Genomic DNA, 26,652 nt, shown 5'->3' on the forward strand with positions numbered 1-26,652 from the left:
TCTGAAAGGAGAAGTATTGGCTGGCCAGATAGACAGCCAGACACAATTCTCTGTGTTGTGGTGGTCCATTCAGGGAGATTTGACAGAGAGCGACCAGGAAACCTTCAGACAGACCTTTAATTATTCCCTGGTGAGCCACAGAGGCCGTATTTGTAATTAGAGAAAGAAAATGTTAATGCATTCTGTGGAGGATAATGGCACTCCCTGCAACACGCTGCCCAGGCATAAATCTCCAGTGTCTGTGTCTTCAGTAATCTCCCAAGGCAACGCAAGCTGCTCACCACGCTGATTACTGTTAGTATATGCATTGACCGCAGCATGCCTTCCTGCCATTACCTCCACAGATAGATGCCATGACAAAAACAAATTGCGATGCTGTGCTCTCACCATGCAATCCTGGAGATCTTTTTTTTTAAATTTAGTCTCCATCTTTGGTGCTCAGCGCTCATTGCTGTGGTGTTTCTACACTGCACTTCCCAGAGATCACCTGTCAATCAAACAGTGTGTCCAGTACTGTGACGCCTGGATTTTCTGTTGATGCAGTTTGAGTTTCTGTAGCTGGCGCTCTATTCTTTGTCTGACACCGGGTGTTTAGAACGGCAACTGTAAAAGCTTTCATGAACTGGATATAGATTAATCACTATTGTGTTATATCAATCAGCAATAGAGAATAGCAAAACTGACATTTATTTATATGAAGATATCGCGGACTATTACTTAAAATTTTCCCCATTTCTGTGCATTATATTGTAATTAGGCAGACAACAAAATGTGTCTGGGTTTTTATAACAGGTTATAGCAGAAAACTGAGGTGAATATCAGGTGAATGATCAGTAGCAACAGAACCTACCGATTGTTACCTTTTCTTACCATTTTATTGCCATTGTTTGCTTGGTAATTTGGTAAAGCATTACAATAATAAACGTTTCTCAGTAACGAATGGTATAACAAATTACAATTTTAATATGAGCAATGATATTACTGATAAAGGCCAAAAAAAACAGTTGCCAGTTTGGTTATCATTCCTGCTAAATGTCAGAATTTGAATGATCCAAAAACGTTGTGCCCTTTCCCTCTATTTGTTTTTGTTACAGCTCGTAGATCTATTCGGTCCCATCAGGATTTCGCAGAGTTTTTCTTGTGATTATTACTGACACCAAAAATTGCAATTTGCAGAGTTTTAGGTGTTTTTGCAGTAATATGGTGGGAATTGGTAGAAAACACAAATCAAGGACAAAATGGGACTAAAGTGGCACTAAAGAGAGAAGAAATGAGATTTTACTACCTACCATTATGAAAGTCATAATCATTTCCTGTGATAATAATATACTGCGTATCACAGAAACTACTGGAAATACTTTAGTGCTCATCCTTTATTTTCTAAACAGAAAAAAATACATGGGTTCCGAGTAACAACAAAGGATATTATATATATATATATATTATTATATATTATATATATATATATATATTATAATGAGGATGATGATGATGATTGTTATTATCATCATTATTATGATTATTATTATTAGTAGTAGTAGCAGTAGTAGTAGTAGTTGCAGTAACAGTAGTTGTACTAGTAGTAGTAGTAGCAGTAATAGAATGAGTGAATAAAACTCTAAATCCTCCTCCATCTCCTCCCTCTGTCATTGGTTGTAGTAGAACGTGACGTATGGTTTGATTGGACCATTTTATATGAAAAAGTGTGATGATTGGCCACAATTACAAGAGCTCTGCTGATTTGGCCTTTTCATGCAGGGAAATTGTGGTACTTTTGCAAAATTGCAGGGATTGGTTGAATTTGCATCAATTAATGCGATCATAAAATAGCTACATTCCTGGAGGGACTGCCCATTACTCTTGTGTACTGCTGTGGCACTTGTTTGGCCTTTTGTGCAAGCTCTTTTATAACATGTTTAGTTTTACCAGAGACAGTATTATATATAGAGACAGTGTACTGTAGCAGTTCTGAATGGAAAAATCCGTAACGCCAAAGATGGCAGCTCCGACAACGTAAGACATGTTGTCAGCGAAAGTGGCCAATCGGCATATTATAAAGAAAATACGGCAATCATAATCTTACCGTTTTGTGAAGCAGTGCACAGCGTACAAGCATCGGTAAGTGGAAAAAATTCGTTTTTCTGTGACAACAGTGTCCTTTGAAACAAGTATTAACACTCCATGTTGTTAACAATTCAGTTTTCGTAAATATGTAATGCAAATGATTGTATGTGTGTCACAACTTTAGCTATAGATGACCCCCCATTTAAAGCGATGGGAGTCTTGTCTTATTAGTCACAAACTTACTTTCCTTAAAGAGACTTTGGTTTTACTTACATTGGTTTTTACGTTCTACAACAGCAGTCCCGGAGCTGGAAGGGATTCAGTGTCTTGCTCAAGGACCCTTCAGCAGGGAGGATGCGTGCCAACATGGGTTGAATGCGGGTCTATCCTCCAGATAGTCTCTCTATGTAGTACACCACCCTAATGCACCCTTGTTGAAACATTATGTCCTGACAACATGTCATGTATCTGTCAAAGTGACAAAGACGGAGGACTAACAACAACCATGGTGTCAGCGATAGATAGTGTCATCCGAGTTATTCAGCAATGGAGTCTTGAAAGGCGTAAGAGCGCGTGTTTTTGTGGGTGATTTCTGTGTCCGTCCAGAGACGGTCAGCACCGTCCTAAGACATTACCTGAAACTGTGGTCCAAAACTTTTGTACTTTGTTGAGCACATTGTGCCATGGGAAGGTACAGCAGATGAGGCATATGAAAGGAAGAAGCTTGGGTACACTGAACTATGAGCTCAGGTGCAATGGTGAGCGTGGCTCTGGCTGAAAAGAAAGGACACCAGTTGGGGTCAAAGAGTGGGAATCTATCCCATGGCATACCTATGGTAGGAGGGTAGTCCTACACCATTCTCTGCTTCTGGTAGACATGGTTTATTAAGCTTACTGTCTGCTGATACACTTCGGTGTCTGAACTCCTGAGTGGGCCGCTTCAAGCTGGAGGGTTTTCCATCCCATTAGCTTGTTGTTGTTGATAATTATTGGATGTGATGTCATGGACTAGGATAAAGTGTTAAGTGTAGGCGTAACGTCGTAGTGTAGGGTAGCGTAGTTGGTGTAGATGAGTATAGGTCTGATCAGTGTTGAGAGTAGGTGGGACGTTAGAACTTAATTTGGAGCTCCCTGGAGGTGTTGGGGGCCTGATTCAATGAATTATGTGTGATATTTGGAGGTGTCCACTTGACAACACCAATGGCATACCCGCTTTACACCCCCACCCCCCTTTCCTTCCCCTTACTGACATCCAAGCTAGGTTTCTAGCACAAGAGACAGTTACATCGTAGCACAAGATAGTTACATCACATTCTGTATTAATAAATGCCTCAAATTCAGCACGCAAAATGTGGAAAAGGTAAGCAGCCAGTCATAAGCCAAAGATTTTGGTAAAATACACATATACATATGGATGAGACTCAACGGCAATTTAGGTACTTAATTCCTAGCCTCTCACTGCACCATTTGCTTGCCAAAATCAGTTATATGAGCAACCTGCACCCAACTGATCAGCATCAACCAGCAGATTAATAGATAGTTCCATGAAAGATTGCAGAAAGTTTGTGTAAAAAATGTGCAAAGAATCCGACCACACTGATCCCCAGATGTTTGAAGAGATGAATTGGAATTGCCGATTGTTAGGGAGCAATGCAAAATGTATGTAGCAAGTATTGGGAACAATAACCATGTACGTGCTTTTGAAATACAACTAACATGTAAGATATTACATTTTTGAGTAACAAGCTCAGCATTGCTTACTTCTACAATGCAGGCTCTCATCTAAAGCGTTAGCAAATATATTTTTTGCACACCTGTTTCCTGATTTGTCCTTGCCTCAGGACTCAACACTTGTTGACTGCCTTCAGAGGACTCTGTTAAATGTGCAGGAAGTGAACACAGGAGATGGGTCAGAATAAAGGGATGGTGATCATTAGGAATGTTAACTGTTGGTTTGGAGGGATGCAAGAATAACACAAAAAAAATTCAAAATTCAACCCTTCAATGTAACAGAAACAATCAGCATGATGAATATAGTGATCATAAAAAAACACCAACTTAACATCACATGGGTTCTTTTGCATGAAGTCTGTTGTCCCAGGTCTTGAGTTTGCGGTTATAGCCATAACTATGTGCCATTTATTGCTCCAGAGACATTTATGATTTCCATGCAGTGTCTCGCATTCATTTAAAGGTCTACAAGAGTGACTAGAGATATTTATTATGTTTACATACAGTGTCTCACATTCATTTAAAGTTCTACCATAATTAATAGAGACATTTACTATGTTTATATGCGGTATCTCACATTCATTTAAATTGATTGATTGATTACATATTATAGTGTCATACACCATATTGGTGCCCAGCCCACACAGGCTTACAAGACACTGTGTACACGCAGTATCTCATATTCATTTAAAGGTCTAGAAGAATGACATTTTCTATGTTTACATACTGTGTCTCACATTCATTTTTTTCAGTTCATATCATTTCAGTTCTATATGAATGAATAGAGACAATAGAGACATACTGTATCTTAAGAGCGCCTGTCTTAATATTCTGGGCTCATTGCTTCTTATAAAGATAAGAAGTCAAATACAAAAGTACTGTTATGTCACAATGAGAACACTCTGGCCTTAAAAATAATAGTGTTGGTGAGCTGAATGATAGTGGAAGGCAAATAGATTACAAATCTGTTATGAGATTTTGAGAGACCTTGTGAGAAAATATTAGAAAGCAATTAAAGACGCTAGAGTGGCTTTCTTGAGTGATCTCATATCTAAGAACTGTCGTAATCCATGGGCCCTGTTCAGTGTAACAGACTGTAATCAGCCTCTCCTCTAGTCATTATATTGAAGCCAGCTCAGACAATTGTGAAGAGTTTTCAGCATTTTTAACATTCAAAGAGACTGAGCACATAAGGCTTCAGATTACTCCCCCTAATCAGGTTATATTGTTAAAGGAAAATTTCTGTAGTTTTTAGCTATTTTGAACCAATGTCTCTCATTTCTAGCATAAACTGTATCTCATATGACATTGCCCACTTGCCCCCTTGATGTGTCTATACAACATTCTTTGATACAGTTGGTCCTGGTACTTTATTGATAATCAGTAGCCCTCTGGCAACTGGTCTCTGTTTTTAAACATGCCGTGGTTCAATCCCCCCTTAAAACGTATCCCTTAAATCCCAGCAAGTACAGGCCTGTCTTGGAGGTTTATTTTTTATCAAGGTTTTTTAGGAAAGTTGGTTAAACTTAACTAATAGCTTTTATGAGGCAAAACAAGACATGTGAGCAATTTAAATCTGGTTTTAGAACAAAGAATAGTAAAGAGAGAGTCCTTAAAGTAACCAATAACTTAATTTAACAGTCAATTTGGGTGAAAGTAATCCTGTTGGATCTCAGTAAGGCTTTTGCCACTGCAGGCCATGCAATTTTAATTGACTGCCTCAAAATTCTCAGTTAGCATCTAGGACACAGCACTTCATTGGTTCAGCTCATACCTCACATAGAACTTTTTCCATCACTTTTTTAATACACATTACTTGTGGAGTTCCTCAAGGTTCAATTTTAGCCCCCATCTTGTTTTCTATTTACATGCTCCCACTTGTCTATTTAATCCGTTACCACAATATTTATTCTACTTCTAGTACGCCAAGACCTCACAGATATATCTCCCCCTGATTTGAATGGCCTAGCCACTCTCAAGGAATGCCTTAGTGACATAAAGTGCTGGATGTCACAATGTTTGCAGCTAAATGAAAAATCACATCTCTCCAATTCTGGCATCTCTTCACTGTTAGGTTTAGAATAGATGTTTAAGATTTTATCAGTCACCTTTAAATCCTGGTTAGGTCTGAACCCAATCTTTATTGATCTATGGTCTCACTATAAACCAGGGTAAAGCCTCAGATCCTTAGGCAGGGCCCTTCTTGCAATTCTAAAGTCTAGGCTTAAGACTAATGGCTACTGGGCTTTTGACTCTGGAATGACCTGCCTGAGGAGCTTGGGCTAGCAGAATGACAATCATCTTTTAAATCACCTCTTAAAAGTATTTTTTACAGACTTACTTTGTGTCTTTTATCCTATTAGTTTTTACTATTAGCCTATATTGTTTTTACCCTCTGTTCTTATCTAATTATCTTGTGGTGTTTTGACTTGTTTTGATATATCAAAACAAGTCAAAACACCGCAAGTATATTTGTCTGATTGTCAAAGTAAGTGCTATTTTCTACTACTACTACTACTAATAATAATAATATTAAGCTGACATTCATTCTCATGTCTCACAATCACTTTCAATCAGATGGGTTAACATGGACTAAAAGTACATTGTTCAAAGAGTATGTTGTTGGGTTGTAAACGTAATCACGTTTACAACCAGTGGCACGTGAGCCAGACATTTTTTTTTTTTCATTTTTTCCATTTTTTTTCTTTTTTTCTCTTGAAATAAATTACATTATCATAAAACAAGTGAAATATCTGCAAATCAGTTAATCTGCAGTGCAGCAAAATAAATTGACCAAAAAATCCTTTAAAAAGCTTGATCCGTTTGATTACAGGAGAAATTGACTTGCTAATGTTTTTTGCACTGAATCCAAGGAAAAAGCCTGTAGAGGATTGTGAAAAGAAAGCTGTAGGGTGACCTCCTGGGATAACTGATGAAAAATTTGCATCTGAGAGAATATGATGATGATCTACCAATTTTTCCACATACATACAGGGCTAAACACATATATTCTCCTCGGGCCTAGTTTAAGGCCCAATACCACTTAGTTGGAGAATTTCCTGGTGATCTGGTGAGCACTGCCTCTACTCTCACTAAGCTGGAGGTTTTGACAGAGCCCACTCAGCAGAGGCTTAGTGGGAAGGGCTTCATAAAGATCTTTAAATAGGATCATTTCATTTCATTTCTGGGCTTTTTTACCCATAGCACCTCCAGTAATGAAAAAATCTCTGTAGGGTGGAGTAGTACAGGCTGTTCTATGCCATGTGTGAGTGGCACTCAGCATAATGGAATAAAGCTGAATCACTTTTTCATTTTCCAAATGCAATTGATGCACAGGAATTTGTCTTGGTGGAACTGGCGCAGAAGCATGTCGATAACATGCTTTCAACATGTAACGTACAAAGCGTGCAAAGTCTGAAGTTACATCGTCCTCCATGCTAACGCTGGCTCAGCCAAGCTGCCAAAATTATGACAATGGTCTCAGGTGTATGACTTTACTTATCGTCATGGCAACACTTATTAATTCAAATATATGCCACATGTAGGTTGCATGCCTGGGGATCCGATTTTGCAGCACATATCCATGGTTCAGATTGGAATTTGAAAAAAATTGACTTCATGCACCTTTTTGCTGTTCACACTGATTAGAACACATCACATCTATATCACATGTGAGGGAAAAATCAGAATTGGGCCACTTTCAGCTGCAGTGTGAACATAGCCATTTGGTTGTGAAGACTGTGACTAGGCAACATAATGTAAATACCTCTTAGGTAATGATAAATAGAGTCTTAATAAATACGAGGTCACAGATTTCATGGGTGTATAGAGTTTTAGGATAATTGGTAGGGGGAGTAGGGTGACAGCTCTTGGGAAGAAGCTGTTGAGGTAATAGGTAGTTCCGGACTTAATAGACCAGTACCGTCTCCCAAAGGAAAGTTTTTGGAGCAGAAGATTGCCTGGGTGCACAGGACCAATAATATTCAGGGTTCCTACTGGTCTGGAATATCATTTTGAGAGGTGTATTCCAGACCGGCAAAGTCTGGGAATTTGACCAATTCAGGGAATTTGACTAATTCAGTCAAATCAAATCAACAAATTAATGGAAAAAGTCTTTTAGAAATTCAAGCAGTGTAAGAACCCTGACAAACCAGGAAGGAAGAACATTTTTAGATCATGGAAGCCCTCTGAGTTAGTTGTGGAAAGTAATGGAAAAGTCAGGGAATTTTACATGAGGGGCACAGTGGGAACCCTGAGCAATGGTTCATTCACTCTGGTGTTATGCAGTTCTGTAACACATTGGAGCGTGCCTTTGGAACAGGAGGATGTAGAGCTTCACCAGACTGTGATAGAGGATGTGAGGATACTTTCAAGTACTAACTTGTCAAATTAGACTAGGATTGGTTGTGAGACATTGAGCTTAGGGTGTGATCACACCTACAGTTTGTTTTCTTTGGTCCAAACCACAGTGGAAACATTTACTATGTTGAGTTTTTGTATTTGGTTCATTTAGGCTCACAGTGCCCCATTACAAGCGAATCAGGGCTTGTAAACAAAAGTCACATGGACTCGCAAGTATCTCATTTATTGGACAGTTTTGGTAACCTATCTCGCCAAGTTATTTTGGTGGTGAGGGATTCCAGCCCCTGTAACTATAGCTAAGCATGATGGTCTATGCTCTTTGCTGTAATTGTAATTCTCTGGTTTTCCAAGCGTGAGGAACTGCTGGCTATCAGATGTCAACATACATGTCCTTATTCCCATAAACCCTTGCATTTTGGGGTTGTTTGCTGTAGTCACCCGGTTGGTGTTATCTACAAAGATGCAGTTTGATGGACAGCTGGTTGGAGGCACAGTCACTGGTGTACAGGGAATGGATGTACAGGTAAAGACACATCTCTGTAGTGCACCTAGGTGCCAGACAGGTAGAGTCTCATCCACATGAACTAGACTCTATGGGCTTTATTTTAGTGAATCAATGTCGCCCAGAGCAAAGCATAGTCAAAGGCACACAATGTGGGTGCACAGGGCGTGGGGACTAATTTTTGTTAATTTTGTGGCCAGAGGTGTGTGGTGCGCCTGCGGCGCAGTTGGAAACAGGGTTGGATTAGGAGGAATACATTATCAGTAGGTGTGGTCAGTCATGACCAATCAAATAACCTCTTTTCCTACCCTTTAAAAGCAATGCACTCTGCGCCACGGTGCTCTGAAAATTTCATAATGGAAGAGACAGGCTGGAGCGGTTCCGCTTCTCCCAAGAGAAAACTGATGTCCTTGTGCGGGAGGTGATGAATCGCCACGGGCGAATATACACCACCTTAAACAAGCCGCCTAAGGCAGATGATGTTTGATTAGATAACACATTTGGTTAACGTGTTGTTCTGGTCCTACGAGAACCGTTGCCCAATGTAGGAAACAGTTCAATAATATTAGGCGAAGAGTGTAACAGAAGTTGGTGGTGAACCACAGAGACAGTTTGGCTGCAGTGGGGGATACTGACAGCTCTATGTTGGGTGACAGTCATTCACACCACAGCCACATGTGTACATAGGATAAAAAATATTGCATCTTATTTTTTCCTGCTTGAGGGATTTATATCAAAGTCAAATTGGCCAACATATCATCCACAGAAAGTGTTGGTAAGCTTTTGAATAGGATGTGCTCATAGACGCATTGCATGCAAAGCCACGGAAATTGTCTAGAACAGGCTTACACGGAAGTGCAAATACCCATAATCCTTGACACCATAATTGCACTGCGCTGCTTGATTGTTACTGACACACCACCTACACACTCCTTAAGTTCACAGTGGGTCACCAAAATGCCAAAGAAGAAAAAAAAACTTGACGAAACCTGACGTAAATGCCACTTCGCCACCGCAAAGCCTCACCATCATAATGCGCCATCACAAAAATAGAGCCTTGTGTCAGCTAGTCCAACTCCTTTTTTCAGCTTCATTCATCCAGGGAAAGCTGACTGAGCTCCATGCTCTTTTCCAGCAACATCCTCAACATTCCTTCAGTTCAACCACAGTCTTCATCACTGAGCAGCTCCACTGGGCCAGTTGGGGGTCAGTGCTCAAGGGCACAGTAGTTATTGAGGGAGGGAAGAGTATTACTCATCCACTTTCTCCAATCACATTTTCCCTGCCGGTCCTGGGATTGGAACCGGGAACCTTCAGGCCACAAGTCCGCTTCTCGGACAGTTCGGTGTGGAGCAGTCCTTGAGTTGCAAATCAAACACTCATCAGTTTTATTTGAACGGTATGCTGATTTTACAGTCTCTAAATGTCTTTGTAGAGAGTGCATGTGTGTTGTTGGTATTCATTCAAATGTCTCACATGAGCAGACTGCCCCTAAAGGGGGTGTTATAGCTCTTTTCTGGAGTGTAAAGGTGTTGCATTGCACCCAGCTCCACAGTAGCTTAAAAAGCCTCAGTGTTTCCCCAAGATTTCATTCATTTTAGTTTTGTGAGGTTCTCCGCTGGTCCTATCTGCTGTTGCTGAATAAATACAGAAGAACCATTGAACCTTTTTACTGATCTGACTGCAGTTTTACGCTGCTGTTGTAAGAAAGCTGAGGGATCTGTTCACATGTTGTTGGATTTCAGCCTGACACATTTTCTTTCTGAATTTATGATTTTGAGAAGGCCATTAACAAGCGCTCCACGTCACTAATCACAGATCACAGATGCTCTTTGTAATTGAATGAAGGGGAAGGAATTATAGCCAGTTTCCTCTACCAGGTGGCCATTCGCTTTCAGGGGAACTACAGCTTGTTTGATGTGTCTTTTGACCCTGTGAAATTGCAGGAGTTCATTCTGCTGAAATTATAAATCTTTATGAGTAACATGAGATGGCTGGCTTTTGAAAATGTGTTCTCTGATGTTAAGTTGAAATGGATCCCCCCCCCCCCTCCCCCTCTCCCTCTCCCCTGTCAAAGCAGCCACAGCAGTCATATGCGCTCAGGACCATGAGAGTGAGACATTTTTGTGGTTCAGATGGATTTAATGCCATTGATTTACTTGTTTTTCGCTGAAGCAAGTATGTCCCATTGTGTTAAAATCTCTTGTAAATGGAAGGTTCAGGCATATTCATCACTTAGCAATACTAGTGCAGGTAAACAGGAAATGTCTCTTGAAGTTGTATTCAAGTCATTTCAAACAGTGCTGAACTGAACTCTGAAGTATGAAACATGGCCGTATAATTTGTTGTCAAAATGCCTTTAAAAGCCTTCAAAAGCATTAAAGGAGTTTCAAAACAGAGGGCTTCCATATTTTTTAACTAGATATGGGTGCTTGTGACCAAAGCCAATTACAAAATCCGTTTTGGAAAAACTCAACTGTGCTTCTAAAATGCAGTGAGTAAAAATACAATATGATAGCGTTACAGCTGTTGTAATAAATACAATGAATTTCCATTATCATAATAATAATTTACAGATAATAGTGTAATAATTCTGTTAACACAATACATTTCCCATTAATGTATTAAAAGTGCCCTACCATTAGCTTGATAATTGTTTTTCTGTTAACATAATTATTACTTTTTTTTTATTTTTAGGTTTTATTACATTCAAGGGAAGGTTGAAATTTTCAGTTTTCAAAAATGTAATAACTGAACTGATAATGTAATCATCAAAGTGGAAACTTAGTTAACCAAATGTGAATGGATGAATGTTGTCTACTGACTTTTGACTGTTATTACAATATCAGTTCAGTCCCTACAGACAGGAATAAACAAAGGAACTCCCATTCAGTCACTCATGATTCTGGATAAAACATACACTTACACATCATTAAGCCAATGTAATGAACTTCCATCCTGTTTAATACCAGGCATATGTTTGGTTAGGCTAGGTTAGGTTTCTGACTGGTTGGTTTGGCAGAATGCTGCCCTTTGTTACACTCTGTTGAGATTTTAATCTGGCTTTTGTGGCCAAGCGATAAATTATAAATTAATTTTGCTGTGTGTTTGTGTTCCTATCTTGATCTCCGCCTTTCACATTCCAAGCTAATGGAAGTAATTATGCTTCAATGCTAAATTATGGACTTTTAATCGTCAGGAAATACCCTTATAATTTAATGTTGTCATAACGTGCCCATACTGTGCCACTTTTGTTCTTTGCATTGCTCTGCTCTTGAACTGAAAGTTTGCACGGTCCTCCATTTGTTGAGCAAATGCCATGAATATTGAACACCCATTCAAAACCATTATGTAAACTAAAATATACATTGTTGTCATTTACAAAATAATATTTTTCTAACTCCCTGAAAAATGTATTTTTGGATTTTGATTCATGAATAGCAAGTGCTATACATGTTATACAGCATTCAACAGCGTTTGAACCCAGAATACAAATACATTGTGTAGCTCTTGACAATTATTGGAATTTAATGCTAATCACACCTGGAATTAATAATACCTGTCATTTCTGATTGTTTGAAATTCAAGCCAAGAAAATGAAAAGCCTTTATCACGTATCCTGTTCTTATCCTGTTCTTGACTGTTGGTGGCCTTATCCCTAAAGGCCTTTTTGTGCTAATGGCTGTGCCTCTAAAAGCCCCCAGTTTGACCCATTAGAGACTTTAGTCTGTTTCCAAACAAACAAACTGAATCCCCTAAACCCCCTCCCCCCCTCCCCTCCTCCACCAATCTTCTTGTCAGCCTGTTTACCGCTCCGCTGACGCCAGGTAAAGCTCTGCGAGGGAGGGGTTTGCCTTACCTGTGTGTTCAGTCCAACTCCTCTGAAGCACAATCTTCCCCATTGGCCGGGGCCTTGAAGCAAACCCCGCCCTCTAAACCCCCACGAGGTGAAACCCAACACCTGTGACATCACGCACATAGACATTGGCTGCTCGCTGGCTGGCCCCGTTCACAGCGCTGCAGGGCTTTTCCACCGCTGCTCACTCCCAGGAGAGATCGGCAGCGGTGACCCGCGCCAGGCAGCGGCCTCTCAGCCAGAAAGGAGCTGATATCCATTCAGATCAATCAGACGGCCAACACATTTCCAAAGCCTCTACCTGCGGCTGACCTGACCGGCTGCAGACCGCCCCCTCAGGCTCTGCGCTCCGCAATCTTTAAGGGGGAATTGTTTTATGGCTTTGTAGAGGAATTGTTCTGCCACTTTTGAGGTTTCTGAGACAGCGAAGGCAGCACAACACACATTCCCAAGGGATATCTTCTCTGTTTTCTCCATGGATCTTGATGTGGGTAAGCACTTATTTACTATTCAGCAGCTTCTGAAGTTTCATGCCACCTGGTCACATGCTTTTTGAGATATGTGTTGTTGTTTTTTGTAATTATTTTGAGCAATTTTTGAAAGTGGTTTGCAAGCATCTATTTATGGCCTCACTGAAAATGATCCCGTCTTTGGATTAGTTTTGTCTTGATCAATTGTGTTTTATTGTGGATTGCACTCAACAACAAAAGACCCTGGTGAGGCGTACGTGTTACCTACACACACACACACACTCACACACACACACACACACACACACACACAACCAGGTAGCAAGCGAGGGAGAAAGAGATAGAGAGGAATGAAGTAAGAATATTGAGAGAATATTGAAGGCTTAACCTTGCCTGCAGGAGTGAAATAGTTCAGTCTGAGTATCTACTCTAAGTGTAGCAACAAACGGAGCACATGGTTCCCTGTTCCACACACCGTCCTTATTTGATGCTTTACCCTCCTACACCCTTCACCCATAATCCACAACTCTTTCCTCTGGGTTGAACAGAGAATGACTTTCAAAAATGCCTTATAATAATTTCAATAATTTATTGCAAAGCACTATTATAAACAAAGTGCTGTAGAGGAAGCTAACGAATCCAACAATACTTCAGATGCATTTCAAAGGGTGACGCTTTTATAGACTACATGAAGCCTTTAACAAAACTCACAAATTAACATTGAGTAATATATCAAATACAAAATGAAACCCAGTACAATAAAATGAAGTTATACACATTTATATGAATAACTATCAATTGAAAGTTTATGAAAATGAGTTTTTAAACGGGACTGAAATGAGTGAGTCTGTCAGTGTAATTTTTTCAGGCAGGTTACTGCCTTTCAGCTTTTAGTCTAGACTGGAACAGTCAGTAGAGCTTTGTCTGCAGACCTACAGCTGCACTTTTGCACTTTCCATTGGGGGTTAAACGAAGTGGCTTGTGCCAAAATGAACTTTGAAAAAGTGAACTGAAATTTATTTAGAGCTGAGAGTTTTCATTTTGCAGAAAAAAACAAACATTCATTCAAATGGCTCCTGATTAATGAATACAAAGTCAGTTCATGCCTGATTTGTATTTTAGAATTGAAGCCTTCAAAATGTCCCTCCATGACTTTTGGTAGAGTCAGTTTCTGCACAAACCAAAACAAGATGATTTTTAAAATCATGCAAGGAAATAGTAGTTATAATTCCTTTTTGCCCCTTTCAAGTAAGGGCTTGCTGGCCTTCTCTTAAACTCCCCAAAAACAACTGTCCTTCCTAGTGTTAATGTTTACATAAAACAACTGTATCTGAGCACTTTGAGAAGTAGGCCAGATGCAGCACTGAAGAACAGGTCAACTTCCCCACAGCGACTCTGTACACCGGAGATCTGTTTTGGTGAGAAATCACCCTGGACGAGCTGCCGGTCTAACGTTGCTCAGCGGAGAACTGGCTACTCTTTGGGGAGCGCTTACATTTCAGGCGGCTAGGCTTACGTCTTTCAACCGCACTATTGTCAGCACCTAATCCCACAGTCCTCTACGGTCTCGGAGTCATTCATTTAAAGAAGCCACCGTTTACTTGGAACTGGATGGCCTACATGTTACTACAACTCATTCTGTGGGATTCGCCACATGTTCCCTTTCACACTGAGGGTGTTTACACGCACCCGAATACTCCAATTACTGTAAATGATACGCTTAAGGCCGTATTTACTTTGTTTCTATGGTTTGACATGATTTCCCTAATGACCTGGTTAACATGGATTCACTTAATAATGGGTCTAAACCTGGTCGAGAACTTTTTGAACAAAAAGTCGTCTAAAAACATAAGGATGTTCAATTCTTTAATTTGGTTTAACATAAAAACAGTTTCTTTGTCGATCTTAATAACAGTTTAAAAAAACAAAACAAATAAAGTCTGACTAAAGTGTTTACATGCCACAATAAATAGAAAGATTGAGTGTTAACTAGGTTATGCTTACTCTGATTATGACCTTACCCCGATTAATGTAATCAGACACAGGCGTTTACACGATACAATTTCTATCGTTGCGGTATTGCCTTAATCAGGTTAAGATGGAATCGTGAGCGTGCATGCAAACATAATGAACATGTGTGAACGTAATGAAGAGAAAGACAGGGAAATCAAAGCAAATTGGCCTGGAGCAGAGGAAGTGGAACAAATGAAGAGCTCAGGCAGAAGAAAAGTCAACCGTCCCTCCTAACTACCCCCCCCCCCCACCCCCGCCAGTAGGCAGCAGCTCATCTGGGTCAGTGTTGGCTGTTGAGATGGGACAATATACCTTATCACTGCTTTCTATACCCCACCACAAGTTGCTTTTGACCCCTGCATTCTGAGCTTTACAAGCGTCGGGCTCTTCGGGGCATCTTTCACATCCCCCCCTTCCCTCCCCCCTCCTTCGTCACTTCGTCTCCCCGTCCTCCTCCGTCTGCCTCGGCCGGCGCCACATGCTGGAATCCGAGAAAGGGCTTTGCTCACGGCGGGTTAATTGCCTCTGAGATTCCTGCGCTAATGGAGCTAATCCCGCCTTTGTGTCGTTTGCGGTCCAGATTTGAGCTGTTTGCCTGGTTATTGTGTGAGGTCGCAAGAATTAATTGATTACCGCCGAGGCTCCACTCTTGTCTCGCTTTAGTTCGGTTGATGAATCCTTCACAGAGGGGCTCAGAGAGGTGGTGTTGTTTTTTTGACTGAGAGACACAATGGCACTAAGAAAGACGTACACGGGGAAGGACGCTAGCACACACACATGCGCACACACACACGCTGATGTCTGAAGTCAATATGAAACCTTTTACCACAGCTGGAGGTGGATCAAACCGGAGTTGCCGTAACACTGGTAATTTGGTTGCCTTATGAAGAGAGCATTTGAGTTTATTTCTTCCGTCTTTGAAGTAGGAATTCAAAGTCCCCTTCCCTCTCCCACAAGCTTCAGAAGGGGAGTTCAGAATAGATGGAATTTATTACCATTTGATTTTCCTGCCTCAGTTATTTAGGGTGTCATCCATAACTGGTGACTATGTGGAGCTTAATCCCTCACAAGTCCAGCTCTTTGTGGGGCAAGATTGCAACATTTTCAGTTGAGATTGTTTTTTTTTTGTTGTTTTTTTTATCCTCGCCTTGTGCTTATATATTTTCACCATTAATCAAAGTTATTTTGATGATGACGTTATAAATTCATGACCGGAGTGTTAGTAATAGAAGCCAATCTATAGCTGTGAAATCTCACAGATGTGCTACTTCATAAATAAGATGTAAATATAATCTTTCTGCTTTGAGGAGTCCTTTTCATTATGTTACCCCGAAGCAATCCTTGCTTGCTGTGAAACTGTTAGTGATATACAGCCTTCAGAGGCCAGTTACAGTCTCCCTACAGCATCCTATAGGAGTCCAGTGCTCATCAAGGGGTCTCTTGGGTTTAGGAGCTGGAAAGAAAATCCTTAAAGGGATTGTTCAGGGTTTTCTGAAGCCTATCTGATTTATAATGAACTCGGAATCCTTTCAAAGAGCCTTTGCAGCAGTGTTTTGGTTATCGAAATATTAGAAGCACAAGTCACATTCTATTCAAGTCACTCTACATAATTAACTGTATTGTGAAAAAGTGAGTAATTGGATTGGAATTCTATATGTAAGGGATTTTCAGAGCTGTGTTCCGTTTTTAACCTTATTGATTTCCACTAGCATGGCGAACAAACGCGACCAATTACTTCCTCCAATATCCCGCCGACCTAAAACAACCTGAAAGGATGCGTGATAAATCAGATAAGCCTCTTTTGAAATCTCAGAAAGCTTCCTTCACCGGCATGTTTTTGAAGCTGTGGGTGGAAGTGTGACGGCGCGGCGGTAGCCTGTGGACCTCCAGCGGGTGGTTCACGACACCGCCTGTGTGGGAATCCACTGGCGGCGGGGGGGGGGGGGGGGGGGGGGGGGGGGGGGGGTCGACGAGTCCCGACACGCCTGGTGAATATACAGGTAGGAGTCCACCTGACTGGCTGTTATGACAGGAGTTATGGCCTAAGACAACCGCTCCGTTCCTTCATTTCACTAAGCCTGACTGAATGGGACAATAAAAAGGGAGAGCAGGGGAGGGGTGGGATTCTTTTGAATATGTGTCATCATTCACATATGAAAGAGGATATTTATCATCGCGCGGTGAGAGGCCGTCCGCTCGTCGGTGAGGCGGTTTGTCTAGAGATACATTAGCATGCTGTTGGTCCACGCAGAAGGAGGTGATGAGTGACTCAGTGCTACTACTAGGGCTTCGCCGATATGGGTCTTTGAAGGCCGATAACGCTATTTTTAGAACAATGTGATCTTTCTTAAGCCAAAAAAATTCAGTTCGTCAGTCTTTCTCCCAGAATTTTATTCTTTAATTAAAAGAAAAAAGAACAAATAAATGAATAAATAAAGGAACTAAATGTCATCGCAGGTGTTTTATGCAACTGTGGTCAGGGAGGAACCTCCATCGTATCATTGACTGTCTGATATCTGATATTTAATGAAAGACCAATATTGGCTCCATATCTTGGTGTAACCCCAGCTACTGCAGCCCTCCACAGCTCTACGAACCAGTAATCCCTTAAAATAACCTTACATTTACATGAATTCACCCCTTAATTTATGCAAGGGAGATATTAAAAATCAACCATCAAAACCGCCGTAAACACCCCTTACTTTTTGACTCCTTTTTGTCTAATTTAATATAAAATTCATGGGTTTGGTTTGGTAGTGCAGGGGGGTCCAGCAGCGAAGCCGTGAGGGAATGTGTCACTCTGTCTTACGCTGTGACCCCTCTACATGCAGCCTGGAGACCAGAGGAATTAGCAGTGTTCATATTTAACAGTGTTTATTAACCCAGTCAAATGAGCAGCTGTCCTGACAGGACGTGTCACCTAAAAAGCCGCGGTCCTGTCTGTGGCCTTTGGCATGGTGCAGCACAGCTTTACACCCCCTCTTCATTACAGTGTGGATTGCTGTTGCTGGAATGTGAGAAAATGCCGACATGTTAGACTCTGCTGATCCTGTTGCTGCCAATAAGCCCCTTCACCTGAAAATAATATTTACCGCGCCTTGTAGCTCCTTGAAAGAGCTTAATGATAGCAAACAGAGACAGAACCACTGCCAGCTTCCCTCTTTCTTGACGTATTCGCAGCTTTGCTGACTTGTAATTTGCCATATTATGCTGAATCGTTGCTGTCTACATACACCATAATTATAGAAAAGAGGGAGGTGTAATTAAAAGGCACACCACAAAGTGTAATGTTAGCATTGATACTAGCCTAGCGTGTTCTATGATATCTTCAAGCTCAACAGAACAAAACCAACCTCTTCATTACTGACACCAGGTTGTCAACCACACCGAAAACAAACCCTCTTTCCTTTTTGTTTTGTTTTTTTGGTAAAGTTGGAGGTGACACCAATACCTTCTGTTACAGCTAGAGGCCAGTTTTGAAGCCCAATTCCTGGAAATGTACTGTATCATGTTAGCATTTTTACAGAAAGGCATTTTACAGGCATGCCTACCTATATTCCTGTATTGAAATTCAAACCCGGAACTGAAATCAGCGCTCCCTTAGCGCAGCTCAATACCACTTCATTTAATTTTTTTGTTTTATTTGTTCAATATTTCTATGGTCTAGGATCCCCCAATCAATATTGTGAACATGAACAAGTCCACAAGTTCCAAAGCCACAAACCAGAGAGCTAATACTTGTAAAATCCACTGACAATCAATCAGAGTTGATAAAGTTGCAAAATTAATGAGTTTTTATACAAAAAAATGTATGATTGTAAGACAACACATACTTTTGCATTTTAGTAGTGCTTATATGTGGGGACAGTGTTGTTGCTAACGTTAGCTAGCCAAGCAGCCTGATGCTACTGTATTCTCCAAAGAAGAGAAGCTGATAAACTAGGGACCCAGAGAGCTGAGGTCACATTCAAATAAACTGATAATTAATTAGGTTTATATGTCATCACCAGAAATATGTCATGGGACTGTACAGAATGTAGGTTTTGGCCTGCCGGTGGTTTGGGTCAACAGTCCTCTGCTCTGCGCCTCTTTGTTTTAAGACTTGAGATGCAGAGGGCAGAAATTGGGTTGCTCTTGCAATAATTGGCTGAGAGATGGCTTTTAGAACAACATCAATTATTCAAGCCAGCCATCCCTTTCCATCCTTGAGAAACACTGAAAATGGACTCATGTTGTACTGATGTAAATACACAGTGCTGTTTGTTCTGTGTAGCCTAAGTTTTCACGGTGCTGTATGTTCTGACTCACTCGGTTGCACTTTGACAGTAATGATCTCATACGCTCACAGTCATGAGACCTCTTGGCTTGGGTAGATGGCTTGTCAGAAATAATATGAGCTGTTTACATTATTACTCATGGTTTATGTTAATCTTTCAGTTTTCAAAACTTTATCATTTTATTAATATCCATTTTGATTCTGTGACCTGTGTTTGTGTGTGTGTGTGTGTGTGGTGGGGGGTTGCTATCAGGGGGTGGGAATAGGGGAGACAGTTTTCATTGCATCTGCATTAGATATTTGTGAGTCATTATACAGTATGTAATTCAATCATGTCATTAATTTCTTACTTTGTAACTGGATGCCTGGATATCCAATCACAATTTGACCACAAAAAAAATATTATTTAACAAATTCAAATCAGGTCTGGGCGCCGATTTGGAAAAGAGGCCATTTCAATTCCCATCACTGTAATGAAAACTAATGAATCCCAAAATTACAGCATTAAGTACATGGCAATAAATGTTTACAAAATAATCATGCATATTTAATGGAAATTTGTGTTGATCTCAATGTAATGCAATCACTGCAAATAAATTCCTGGAATTAAGCTGAAAGTCTCTGATTTTCACATAATTGATTACAGCATAGGATGTAGGCTAAGACCTGTGGAATAATACTGTAATTGGTGATTGATGAGTATAGCCTTTAATCACATTTCGTTAATGTATCAAAGCTCTCTTAAGGGTGCTTCTCATTTTTTCGCTCCACTAGCCAGCTGACAACCAGTCTTTCTCTCTGCTAGCTTCCTGAGCCATCAGCAACCGAATCAATGAAAAACCTGTGCGGTATCCTGCAGTCTCCATAGAGGGAAGAGGACAGAGTGATGGGGGGAACTAACAAGTGTCTGTAGAGGAACATTGTTCCTGTAGGTAACTTATAGTCTGGGAGCCTTTAAAGGCTGTCTGGGCAGCTTTGATAGAGGAGCTGGAGGGAGAGCTGTGACAGCAGCAGACAGGGAAAGTGGAGATGGGTTGGGCTTCCTCTGGGGAGGAAAGCCTCATCTTTCTCCTAACTCCAAGCCCCATTTAACAACTCTAAGGGACTGCACTCATAAACTCTTATTTAGCGTGAATCCTTGCTTTAGGATTCTACTGTAAAAGTAACGGGAGGCTACATGCAGACCGAGCATGACCACCTTGCTTTGCATCGCTTCACTCTATCCAAAGTCGTCACTTGTGGCCGTTTCACTGGGTGTGTTCTGGGGTCACGCATCGGAGCAAATTCATTCTGTCCAAATATAATCCGTAATCAAATGTCTGGGAAATGTAATCTTGAAATTACACTTAGCCTAACTCCAGTGACCTAGCTAGCGAAGTGGCTAGCGGTTTGTTAGGTTAGGCTAGCAATAGCTAACATTGCTAACCACAAACAGCTGTTTGTTTAGCGTGCCAGAGCTAAAGTTAGCAGCTAATATATTTGAGGCTACATAATAATAATAAAAATGTCTATAATCAAATGTCTGGAAAACCTAATCTTGAAATAACGCTTTACTCTAGCGAGCTAGCTAGCTAAGTGGCTACAGCTATTTGGATGTGATGGGATAGTTACAGTGCTTAATTTGACCTCGCATTCCAGTACCTATTTGCGTGGACCCGGCACCTGGTGGCATGAAACGTTTTTTTTTTTGTCTGCCATGTAATACTCCCAATAGTTGACTCTTCTTTCCTTTCCCCTCCCAAAAACCTAACTGTCTCATTTCCATATGAAGACAGGTGATTACCCTATTAGAAAGTAGCAACAAGCGCAGAGTAATCACTTCACACATGAGTGAGCTGCTCTGCAGAGTGTGTTATGGTAAACTTCAGACAGCGTCATGGCTAAAAGTTGAATTTGCTGTCCATATGTCCGCTGTGTGGACTATTTTGGAAAATTAGACAAGGTAAGCATGATTTTTTTTTTTGTAAACGTGTTAGCATATTCTGTAATCTATTAGGTCTCTGCTGGGACAATGAAAATTCATAATTGTATAGATGACTGCGAAACAGAAATTTTTTGGAGTGCGGACCTGTAAGTCCCACAGTTAAATATGCAGGCAATTGCGCGTGTTATGTTGAGTGTCCAGAAGTAATTGGTAATAACATGAGAATTGGTTGACGTGAAGGGCTGTAAGCCCCATCACTGTGGGCATTTCAAAACCAGCGCGGTCCAGCTGAGTGTCGCATTCAGGTCTACTTCTAGCTGCACCACGACATGTTTTATTGCATTATTCGCTGACATTGTTTCCTACATTCAAAATCGATATCCTATGAAAGTATTTGTATTGAATATTGATGCGTAACTACTTGAACCAGAATTTCTCTGGTAAATGGTTGAAACCATTGCAGTTTCCTTTATGTATGATTAGGATGTCTCATATAGTAGCCTATGTGGGCATTTTTATGTTGTGCACAGTGCAGTTATATCTTTAGTCCACTACTTGAAGGGCAGGTTTGTAAAAATGAGCATTATGTAGCCTATGCAATAATCAAATATTGTTATAGGTCCCCAGTAGTCGGAGCTCTAAGGTCATATAGTCGGTCATTTAGTAATGTTTAGGCTGTTAGGTCTACAGTAAGCTATATGGCTGCACTGAGCACCACCGTGCCTCCAATGCGCTTGTTGTCTCGATATGTTCCTGAACCTTTTCCCTCCAGACCGACTTGCGGGAACACCGACCCCTTGGTGTTCCGGGACCTCATCATTTACAAACTAAGCACTGGATAGTTAGGTTGGCAAGCTAACATTAGCTACTTGTTTAGCATGCCAGAGCTAAAGTCAGCAGCTAAAATACTTTAGGTAACATTACCCCAGAAGACCAACAATCTCTGACACTTTGCTCCAAAAATAATTCTTTCTTCCATCTTCCATTCAAAGCCGAAGTGGAACTAGGGGCGAAAATTTAGTGACCAGGAGAATTTGAGTCCTGGATGAATGAATGAAATTGGTACTTTTTCTGTGACCCTTTAGCATATTCAACTTTTTCACTTTTCTTGTTGCATCATGGGCCTGGTTCACTTCTCCATCTACCTCATCATGCCATGCACACACGGTTACTAGCTTGTCATAGACAGTGAACAGAGGCGAACTGTTTGTCTCGTGAAATCTTGTCTAGTGTGCAACTGGCTTAAAGGGCACCAGCCAATTCTGCTCAGTGCAGTTTTATCTGTTAGAGTAGATTCGTCTAATGCAGTTGTGGTATGGGGAGCTCAGTATTACTACCTCCCCCATACACGCACACACACACACACACACACACACCTCCTCTTCCTCCATCCTTGATGCATGTCTGAATGACTTCAGCCCTCTGCGCTGCCCTTATCTCCATGGACTATGGACTTGAGTGGAGAAAGGGCAGACTCAGACGCAATAAAGGAAAGCTTTTAACAGTACACTAAGGCTCAGGGATTTAGACTTCGGCAGAACTACTGAATACTCTTTTATAGGTTGTATAGTGGAGCTCATCAGCAGCGCACAGTGGCGTCATTCAGCACTCACTCTCTCCTCTATCTCTCTCCTTTTGTCTCTCCGGTTCTGTATCTCTTTCTCCCTCCTCTTGTAAATTCTCACTGTAAAAGACAACTCAGTGGATTCAGCAAAGGTACTCTGGAACTACTCTGTCTAGTTTTACAAGCTACCAGTTACTTTACAGTGGAAGAAGCTGAACTACAGCAAAGCTTCCCTTAACAGAAATATAGTTTAGTTAACGGTACTTACAAGAAGTAGCCTAGTTCAAACTACTTTTAAAAGATGATCAAATCTACTTCTGCAATGTCATATAACACAAATCACATTATTATTATTTTTGATAAATTAATATAGCCTCAAAATGACTAGAATGAAAAGTAATAATCCACTAAAAACACTATCCACATTTGAACTTAGTTGATTTACCACCAAGCCGCTGCAGAATGTTATGTTAACTACTAGTTCAACTCACCAAGACTGCTGATAATACACATCCCAACAGATCATTGTTCTATATATATAATATATATTTTAAGATGATTTTTATAACCTTTCTTCTTTATTTGACTGGCAGGGGAGTGACAGGAAGGATGTAAAAGAGAGGGAGGAGGAAATAGAAGAAAGGTTGTGATCTATATTTGAACCTATAACATCATGCTACGTACCTGTGACTAGACACCCACTCAGCTTTGTATTTTTGAGCTATTTCAAGCTTCATTCATCTCTACCACAGTCGGGCACAATTCACTTTCAGTTCAGCCAATTCAAAATGTACATTTTGAAGCTACAGTTCACATAACATCCATGCGACATTCTAAATGTTTTGTATATATACATATATATATATAATATCTGCTTCCAAGTGACTGGATTGAATGTGAATCAACCCAAACCCTGCCCAGGGACTTGAAAACACAGCAGACTCTACCGCAGCGTCTTCATGAGACAGTGCCATGTCTTTGATTTGCCACTGATGAGGGGTGCTGCATTATTGAAAATCCTTTTCTTGTTGGCAGCATGAAACCGATGCTACCGCTGGCTTCTGATTATAAAGCATTCTGCAGCTAATTATCATTGTTGTCAAAAGACAGACTTTAAATGCAAAACAACTTGAGAGCCTCCTGCTAATTAACTTACATTCAGAACCACCGTGGATAGACTGAACAAGGTTTTAGAAAAGGTGGAGACAAGTGAACGCAATCCTTGTTTAAAATCTCACACTGAGTTGCTCTAACAAGAACCAGGGAGAATCAGTGGGCCTCGTTCACAAAACTTCTCTTAAATTCTTCTTACTTTTGCTCAAGTGCCTATGAGAGACCAATGTGGAATTCAAGAAACATGCACAACCTCTCGTGTATCAGATGAGTGTATGCAAATCTGATCAGATGCATTTCGTGAATGAGGCCGAATGCCTTCTCTATACCACTTGTGCGTTAGGGAATTGAATGAAATGAAAGAAAAAACATTTGCTCTTTCCACTGAAAATGCTTGGAAGAGCAAACTCCCATGGAAGAGTGCGGTCTGTGTCCAGTCTGTGTGCAAACAGCTAAATCTCTACCTGGCTTCCACTGGCTAGCCTGCTGAGGAAAGAGGATTGTTTCCTTATCTATCTGTTGCCCTGCAGACCTAAGCATTTCAACTGTGTGTGGGTCTGACCATAGGCACCGTGTCCTTCTCTGAACACAGAACTGATATCAGAAAGATATTTAGGTCCCAAAACGATGCAGGTAGCAGCTGTGGACGATGGACTTTCATTTTGTCTCTATATTTACACTGGTATTGAATGTTGGTGCAGGCTGCCCTATCAACATCTATTCAGTGTCAAAATGTTAGCTGGGTAGCTGCTAACTGCATGGTTTTGTGATATCACGACCTAAATGTCTTTCTGATATCAGTTCAAAACAGTCTCCAAAGCTGTTTTAACATTAGGAAGGTTAGCCAGCCAAGTGACAGTGATTTTAATTAATGAATTGAAATATCTTGACATTTACCAGCTGTACAGAGATTTCCCTCCTTAACATTTCCTAGAAGCACTGTCTTTAGAGACTAGTGTTTTTAGATTTTTATAATCATACAAGGAAAGTGATGTTTGATCGATTTTATACGATTTGATTTTGACAGTTTCCATGGAGACTGACGCTCTGTGTGCCAGACCGATTCTCTGGATTTTCCATAACAGCCTGCTGGTTTCTGAAATAATGAAAATGGTATAAAAACACAAATAAAATATTTCACACAATTTCTGCAGCTGTTTTCCTGGATTTAGTTGATTTAGTCTAGATGTTACTCCTGCTAATTATGGCTCTCCTAGTGTTAAAATGAATCTTTACCGTGCCATAACATCATATTGTGAATGTTTGAGGCCATGTCCTGGATGTCGCCATCCGTCAAATGCTTACTGGGCTGCTGGCTCTGAGGATGAGCCAGCAGCCCCCACACCTCCAGCCTTCACCCTGGCAGGCTTGATGGTGATCGATGCCACCCTTCTACCCCTGATGAAAGGGAGATGTGGCCCTGCTTCTGCCTGCCTGTCTGGGGAAGATGAGGCTGCCGGTATAACCACTGGTGCACACTGTGATTGGGGGGTGGGGGGGCAAACTGCTGACAGGCTGGCACGGCCCCTCGCTGTGAGCGCTCAACAACTCTGCTGTCCTTTAGCACAATGGCCTTCAGCAAAATGAAAGATACTTCTTATTTCACTATTAATGAAGCTTAGCGTAAGTTCACTCCGGAAAACTGCTGTTCCCGTATCTCGCTGTCATCTGTCATTCCAGATGCTGATGCTGATCTGCAATAACCCCGAAATAACTTGTTATTGTTTCTGGGGTTCTTATCCCCGTAATCGGGCATTAGCTTCTAATAGAGTCCACACTAAAGTTTGATCACTGTTTGATTCAATAAATACTAGTTCAATAATACTGATTGAACTAGTAGTTTAATGACAGAATGTGCAAGACTACTTTGATCATAGGGCTCCCTCTCCCCACTGTTAACTATAATATAAATAGTTCTGTCTGTCATACCTCAATACAGCAACAAGACACAAGTAATCTTTTCTTTTTCTTAATTTTCAAATGTAAATGTTCAATCATTGCGCTCTATTTCTTACACCCCCTTTCATCTCTACTCAGTTTTCTCCTTTCCAAAGACAATTCGACAGTTGAGTCCTCTTCCTCGATCTCAATTTTTAAGGAACAAAACAATAGGTAGTTTTGTCGCTGCGTGACAAAGCACTGCGGAACTAAATGGCTGTAATTGGATTCGTTTATTACTCAGATTTGTTTACTGATCAGGACAAACAGCGGTGAAGCTACAAATAAACAGAAGATAATGACAGAAATATTCACTATATTCAGGGGTTATTGGTGGGGGATGGAGGGGGGGTCTGTAGGACTATCCAACATCAATATCTGGATACTAAATCACTGGTAACACCATGCTGATATGGCCGACATAAGTGTTGATGTTTCCTGCTGTATGTAATCTGAAAATGCCACGTCGCAATTGCTGCGATTGATTGAAGACTCTTAATTAACGGAACTGTTAAAAAAAAAAAAAAAAACTGACAAAGATAGCTTTATGAGATTACTTCACTGTAAGTGCTGTCAACGTAATTAAATATCGCAGACATCCAATAATCAATGCAGTGACCCCCGGTGCTCTGAGCAAGCACATTAATGATTGCCTTCCTTTCTGCGAGGCCTTGTTTCTATTGAGAGTCCAGACAGTCAGGAGTCTGGAGAATTGTAAAGCAATTACAACGTATAGATAACACAGTCATCCTCACTTTTTCACACTCAGTGTTTGTGTTTTCACTGATACTGTGGCTGCAGGAGTAGCCAGTCAAACCCCATTTTGTAACATTTTGTAG

The 26,652-nt window shown here is 40.8% G+C and overlaps 1 protein-coding gene across 5 annotated transcripts in view; it reads left to right on the forward strand.

Annotated features, from left to right (window-relative positions):
* The first annotated feature begins 12,715 nt into the window (after nt 1–12,715).
* ptprfa (protein tyrosine phosphatase receptor type Fa) overlaps nt 12,716–26,652 on the forward strand; it is a 219,438-nt gene continuing 205,501 nt past the window's right edge. For 4 of the 5 annotated variants that reach the window (XM_078285727.1, XM_071903191.2, XM_078285729.1 and 1 more), the window contains exon 1: nt 12,716–13,006. The gene's annotated coding sequence lies outside the window, so the exon portion shown is untranslated. The remainder of the gene's footprint in view (nt 13,007–26,652) is intronic. The other variant, XM_078285728.1, reaches the window with a different exon arrangement.

This window comes from Centroberyx gerrardi, chromosome 9 (genome assembly GCF_048128805.1).
Source record: "Centroberyx gerrardi isolate f3 chromosome 9, fCenGer3.hap1.cur.20231027, whole genome shotgun sequence".
NCBI lineage: Eukaryota > Metazoa > Chordata > Actinopteri > Beryciformes > Berycidae > Centroberyx > Centroberyx gerrardi.